Consider the following 7,512-nt stretch of genomic DNA (forward strand, 5'->3'; position numbering starts at 1 on the left):
GTGGTGATAGTGAAGACGCTGGTGGAGGTGCAGGTAACAGAGGCAGTGGGAGACGGGTAGACGTGGTAAAAGTCACTGTAATGAGCAGCATGAGATGAGGGTGATGGAGAAGTGACACAGAAGGTGATGAGGGGGACTTGGGGAAGACGGGTTCTCAAAACTCTTAAGTTCAGTAGAGGAGGATGTTAGAGAGCCTGTCAGACCAAAGGCAGGAGGAAGGAGGGAAGGAATCTGAAGAAGAGACACAAGATCTGCTGTGATCAGGAGAGAAGGGGCAAGGCCCCCAAGCATAGACGTAGAGAAAGCTCAGAGACAACTCCTGACTTCTCTCTGCTTGGCAAAGACTCAGCTACACCACCCAGTCCCACTCAGTGAGGGTGGCAGGCCTGAGGTCTGCAAGTGACCAGTGGGGTGACCTGTGGTTGGAGATAGCACCCCCCCACACACAGCTGGGCCTCAGTTTCCCCCTCTGTGAAATGGGAGGAAGTATGAAAACCAAGTGAATGGGTGAGTTTGTTCTCTCCTTCCACAGGGACACTGTGGCTCACCACAGAGGCACATGGAGCGGAATGAAGCTGCCTTGTTGAGGGGTGGGGAAGGATGGGGGGTGGGGAAGGAGGGGGGCTGGGGAAGGAGGGGGGGTGGGGAAGGACAGTACACGTAGCTGGGGCTTGGGAGATTGACAAGTTCTTCTTAGGAGAACTCAGAAACGGCCTGGTGTCACTCCTACCCCAGGGCCCAGGTCCTCTCTGCTTCTCCATCACCCTCACCTCATCTTGGTCACTGCAATGACGGTCACCAGAGCTGTCTGCTCTATTTCCTTCCTGGGAGTCCACACCCTAAGCAGGCTGCAGAGTGAACTGGTTTAGTCCATGAGCTCTGGAGTCAGACTCCAGGTAACGGTTGTGTGGCCCTGGACAATATACATAACCTCTTTGAGCCTCTGTTTTCTCATCTATAAATTAGGAATAAAAGCACCTACCTTACAGATTGAAACATGAATGACTATAAATGTGTTTAGCCCAGCAAACGTCAACTCAGAGAACTGGTAGCTGTTGGGCAGACACTGCAGGAGTCAGGTGCACTGTGATCATTTATTCTTTAACCCAAGAAGCAGTAGCCACAAGAGAGAAGGCCTCTCCAGGACCTGTGTCTTCCTGTAGCCCCAAGGTAGAGCTTCTAGAATGAGCCACCTCCTCCTTCCTGTGGAACCTGCACCTGCACGTTAGTCCTGCAGAGAGCGCACATCCTCCACGAGCCAGGACTCCCCTGGAAGGCCAGGCTGCCCCAAGGAAGAGGCACCCTGCCTGACCAGAGTCACTCTGCAGTCCCTGTGCTCTGGCTGGGGTGGAGGGGTGGCAGGGGAGGAAGCCTAGCCCCTTGGGCCAGGGCTGGAAGGGGGCGGCGGAAGGAATCTGTTGTTGTTCATGGTTCTCAGAGGTCCTAAGCCTTCCCCTCTGGCTGCAGATTTGCCAGGAACTGGTAATTAGCTTGGGACGGAAGAGCCATCGGGGTCCCCCCTGGAAGCATCTCTTGACAGCTCCAGAGCCCCGCAGGTGGATGCAGTAAGCACCATGCCCTCCTCCACGCCCCCTCTCTTGGCTGGGAATCCCCCCACACACTGTGGTTCAGCGTGATTCGCTGTGAGCGGCGATAATCATCCTAATGGCCCAGATGACGGCCCGCGTTTATGCAGGGTGGCCCGAGGAGAGCGGGATCTGGATGGGTCACCTCTTGGAATGGTGACGAGGGCTGCCTGAAGTGGATCTGTCTGTCAGCCTCCTCCCCAGGCCCACAGGTCTTCATCTGCGCACACCACGTGCTCAGACACCCAGGACTCTGCCATTCCCACCAGCAGAAGCTCTGCTCCGAGACGCACCCGGCACAGGGAGCAGCTGCCCCAGCCATGCTCCCCGGCCGCAGGGCAGCCTCGGGGCCAGCACTCGGCACCTGCCGCGGTCAGGGCTCCATGTGTCAGAGACCGCCTCTGTTTTCTCTAGCCCATTTCTAGACATCGCCTGTTCCGCAGTGTGACCGACCATTTGAGGACCTCGCCCTATGTTTTCTACCCCCAAGACAAGCGGTGTCCAATAGAAATATAATGTGACCCACAAATGTATTTTTTAATATTTTAATAGCCACATTAAAAAAGTAAAAGAGAAACAGGTGAAAAGATTTACCTAACCCAATATAACCATAATATTATTATGTACTATTATAATACACTTGCAGCACATCTTAATTGGGATGAGCCACATTTCAAGTGCTCCGTAGCCACACGTGGCCAGTGAGTGGCTCCTGTGTGGGGCAGCGTGTGTTAGACAGTCCTTGCACGTCACCTTCCGATGCCTGGTCTTGGTAAGTGTGCTACTGCCTGGTTTACAGGCTGGTGGTCTCCTGGGGACCCTGCAGCAGCAGGGGCCGGGGCCCCATGACCTGCAGGCCCTCCACCTTTGATCCTCCCAGTTAGGAGGGCCCTGGGAGCCTCTGGGGGACCTGGAACCCACTCACGGCTGGGTTGGGCCCCCAAGTCCTGCCCGGGGAGCCCCCATTGCACGGGAAGCTGCTGTCCGGTACAGGCCCCTCAGAGCACCTGCTTCAAACCCAGTCCTCAGGGCCCTTGAGGCACCAAGCTGCACCCCCAGAGCTGCTTGCCTTGCCCACAGCCTCACCTGGGGTCAATAGCCCTCTGCCCTGCATGAGGGGGGGCTTTGTGCAGCCCGTAGGGGAAGTCATTATTTAGAGAGTGAAAAGGAGAGGGTGAGGATAGAGGTCCAGGAGGCAAAGGTCTGAAGGTGGGATCTGGGGACAGGAGATGACAGAAGACCAAAGGGAAATTAGGGAAGAGAAAGGAGCAGCTGTCGGCCTTGGAGGGATGCGTGTGTGTGTGTGTGTGTGTGTGTGTGTGTGTGTGTGTGTGTGTGTGTGTGTGTGTGCGAGAGAGAGAGAGAGAGAGAGATCATGTGCGCTGAATGCCAGTCTGGACAGGGTGGAACCATGGAAGTTTCTGAGCCAGGGAAGGAAGGAATGCAGTGAAGTCTGGGTTTGAGGCACGTTAATCTGGAGCCCATACAGAAAGGACTGGGAAGGGAGAGATGAGTAAGGAAGTAACCACTCTGGGACAATTAAAAACGAGGACTGTGACCTTCTGTGGTTGTCTCCAGCCTGGGATGGGGGCCTCCATGCAGAGGTCCGCAGAGAGAAGTGGGCCAAAAGCTTTAAGACTCCCTCTGTGTGTGTCTGGGAGGTTGGGCAGCTCCCACAGAGGGATCCCAGTGGCTTCTGGCACCGCAACTGTGAGTTAGGTAGGGTTTGCTTCACTCCCCTTCTCTACTCCGGATTCCAGGGTGTGAGGGCTGAGCTGCAAGCCCTGGGCTCCTGCAAAGCCAACACATTCCCAGCCCACTGCGATCCAATGTGTGGCTTTTGTAAGAATTTTAAAAGGCTATCCCCTACGGGCAGATGCAGCCCCTTGGCAGATGGTAACTTTGTGCCAAGCAAGAGGTGCCCAGTGTGGGCTGCACTTCAACCACCGTCTCCTCCTTGGCCAAGCCCCAGCACATAAACCACATGACCATTCCCAGCGGTCCTGCATAATTCCCAGCATTAGGGGAAACTACAAAGGTGACAAGTCAGTCTTGAAAACCACAAGCAGCCAGAGATGAGTCTCCCTCCTGCATCCCCCTCCTCTTCTGGATCAGGGGCCCAGAGCTACCAGGGACTGGATGGTGAGGGGGAAGCACGGGGCGGGGGCAAGCTAGCTGGGCCCAGGGAGTCAGAGCAGCAGCTCATGGGCCCAGGCACAAAGCCTGCTACATCTCGTCTCCTTGGAAGCCAGGTGAAAGCAACCCTAGGAGGGAGGCACAACAGAGAGTAGAATTCGTTTTCAAGAAAACGGAGGCCAAAAGAGCTTAAGTGACCTGTTCAAGATGGCACAGCTAATAAGAAAATGGTGGATAGTGAGAGGCAATGTCACAGGGCAGTGAAGGTACCAGGCAGACCTAGGGTGCATCCTGGCCCTGACCTTGGGCATTCATTTCACCTTTCTATCAGTTTGTTCATCCATAAAATAAATAAACAATAGCTAGTGTTCCTCCTAGGATTAAAGTCGGCAGCACGTGTAAAGTACTTAGTAACAGTTCTAGAAACTGGGACTAAAACCCCCATTTCCTGCTCAGGGAGAGATGTGGAGCTCCTCAATAGATGAAAAAGTTCAGGATGTACACAGTTGTCCAAGTACGGGGCCCGCAGACCTTAGGAAGAAGGCTCAGAGAGGTGTGCCTTCCACAGCTGTAGGAGCCCTGCAGGACCAGGGTGAGTATGGCCTGCAGGGCTCACAGGCCCTCCGCGTGAGCTGCTCTCAGCCAAGGCCACATCCCCTGCCCAGGGCAGCTCCATCCAAGAACTGCTCAGCACAGGTCATGGGCCAGCTCTCTGCCACCTGGGGCAGCTCTGCAGGGCCACATGGAATCATCTGTGACTCCATAGCGGTTCGGCTGCCTGGTCTGCCCACCTCTGCTGCCTTCACTCCCTACAGGTGACGGGCGCTCCCCACTCAAATCCCTACATGCAAACCTTTATTGCTAAGTCTGCTTCCCAGGTGTATTCATTTCCTCTGGCTGCTGTAACAAATCACCACAAACTTGGTGACTTAAAACGACATCCATTTATTCTCTTACAGCTCGGGAGGCCAGAGGTCCAAAATCAAGTCTCACTGGGCTATAGTCAAAGTGTCAGCAGTGTTGGTTCCTCTTGGAGACTCCAGGGGAGAATCTGTTTCCTTGTCTTTTCTAGCTTCTGGAGGCTGCCTGAATTCCTTGGCTGGTGGCCCCTTTCGCACATCACTCCAACCTCTGCGTCCATTGTCATGTTTCCTACTTCCTCCTTTGACCTTCTTACCTCCCTCTCATAAGGACCCTTGGGATTACATTTGGGGTCCATTTGGTAATCCAGGGTAATCTCTCCATCTCAAGAGCCCTAACTTAATCACAGCTGCAAAGTCCCTTTTGTCATGTAAGGTAACATTCTCAGGTTCTGGGGATTAGGACGCGGATATCTTTTTTTGGCGCGGGGTGGCAGGTGCTGCTATCCAGCCTACGACACCAAGGAACCGAACCTAAGAAAGCAGCCTTCTTCCCTTAAGCTGGAGGCCCCGTGTGACACTCCTCCTCTCCTTCCAAGCATCCTCTGTGACACTCCCCGACAAGGGCAGTCTGATCTACCAAAGGATGGTGGCAGGGGTCTGGCTCTGAAAGGATTGCTTCTGGTGGCAGTGGATCCCTAGTCTTGAGGGCGTGTGATATCCAGTTACTAGGAAGGCGTAAGCAGGCTAGGAAGGCTTTGAAGTCCAGGAATGCCTGCCCCCTCTTTCCTCTACCTCTAAATATCCCTCATCGTTCCAGGCTTGGCTTCCTCAGCCCAGGCACAACAGCTGTCTCCTCTCTGACTCTACCACGCTTCCTGATGCCGCCACTGGTGCATGCCCCCAGCCTGCTCCCTGCATCTGTCATTGCACGGCTGCAACTTCCCTAGACTACGTGGACAGGTCCTGCTTTTCTCACCCCCTTGATGCCTAACGTGGGGTCTGTTCCCCTGGAGAGCAGAGCCCTGTCTGCTTCCAATCAATCAAATAAATGCTTGCAGAACTGGTCATGGCGAGACAATCCGTGATGCCCAAGGAGAAATATGGAAGCGCAAGGTGTCAGCCAGGGCTCCGGCTGTTCAGTCTGAGTCGGTGCAGGCTGGGCGGGACGCTGCTGCTCCTGCAGACCCACCTGCTTGCTCTCCTGGGCTCTGAGCAACTCTGCAGTCTGCATGCAGCTCACCTTTTCCCCAGCCCCAGGGGCCTTGCAACAGTTCCCCTGTTGTCCCTGTACTTTTCGGAATAATTTATATTCTCTGTATCGTCTCTCATTCTTCCCATAAGTCAGTCCTCTCTGGCTTCTGCCCCTTTATTCCTCTGAAACTGCCCTCCCCAGAGTCACCAACAACCCCCGTGCTGCCCAATGCAAAGGCAGCCGTCAAAAGGCACTGGCCACATGGGCTTCTCTGTCACTTCCCATCCTGGGACCCAGGTCCTAGGCATCTTGGTCTCTCTTCATAAGGGCATTTTCCGACCCTGGACTGAACTTGGCACCCACGTGGGTCAGATTGGAATGCCAGGGGCATTGACACCCCAAGAGCAACCCTCCACCAACAAGGAATGAACTGTGGTGGATGAATAACCCTGCTTCCCACCCTTGATTGGACAGTTCTGAGGCATGTTCCATACGTCAGAGGGGCCCCACCGGGCCGGGGCTCCAAATGCCCACAGCAGTAGCCTCATCATTAACACATGCTTTTTCCACTTTTCTCCATCCTGTCTAGTTCCCTACTCCCGCACCTGCTTCCTGGAATCACCTGGCAAGCAAATGACTTCACCCAAATCCTTGTCAAGAGGCCTGTTTTCACGGAAACCAAACTAAGGCAACAGATCACATTACTCTCCTCACCGCCTTCCAGAAAAGACTGGGCTCCTTCAAAGCCCTCCAGGACCCGGTCTCGTGTCTGCCTGTTCTGCACCACTCTCACCTTCCCCAGCCTCAGACTTCACACTCTGGTAACACTGAACTGCCCGTGGTCACCAGCACCACCCACAGCAGCTATGCGCCCCCTGACCCCATCTGCACACGTGGTCTGGCTCCTGCCCTCTGCGGGGAACGCCCTCCGCCTCTCTTGTACCTCTGCCTTCTGCCCAATGCAGGTATTTCATCTTGGAAGGCTTCCTTAGCGACTATGGAAGTCAATCCTCCGGCTCCCTGCCCCATCCTAAGGTGAGCATACTGTGAAGCCAGCTTCAAGGAAGTAGTAGCCAGGATGGAGTGAGGTGTTGGCCCAGAGCCGAGCCCCATCATGCCCAGTGAGACCTTGCCCTGGGGAGGCTGCAGTGGGCTGCTCTGTGGTCAACCCTGTCAACAGCCCCCTCCTAGGTCCTGCAGGCAGGAAGGAAGCCCCTTCCACCCCCTTGCCTGGAGGTGTGCTGAAATCAGCTGGCACTGACTCAGAAGAACCAAACTTGTGCATCTCTTCCCAATTCTGCATTCAGTGACATTGTGCTGGTAGCTTGGAATCAGCCATGGTGAGAGTATTAACACCATGGAAATTGGAAATGCTACGAGGCAAGGATTTCGTTTTCTTCAGAGAGCCACCACTGCCTTTGCCCCATCCCCACCCCCTGCCACCTGTGGCTCCCAGGTGTAATGAAATCCTGAGTGTGTTTGTGGGTTCGTAGCACAGGTTCTGACTCTGATTTCCCTCAAGAGGCAGGGCAGAGTCAGCTAGAGGGAGGGAGGTCAACTGGGCAGCATGGTGCCAAGGAGCCAGGGACTAGCGTACAGCTGGGAAAGCAGAGCAGGGAGGAACTGGGGCTGGAAGACAAGGCCAGGTGTGTGTGTGTGTGTGTGTGTGTGTGTGTGTGTGTGTGTGTGTGTGTGTGTGTGTGTGTGTGTGTCTCCAAGAGAAACAGAGAGACAG

This window comes from Physeter macrocephalus, chromosome 11 (genome assembly GCF_002837175.3).
Source record: "Physeter macrocephalus isolate SW-GA chromosome 11, ASM283717v5, whole genome shotgun sequence".
Classification (NCBI taxonomy): domain Eukaryota; kingdom Metazoa; phylum Chordata; class Mammalia; order Artiodactyla; family Physeteridae; genus Physeter; species Physeter macrocephalus.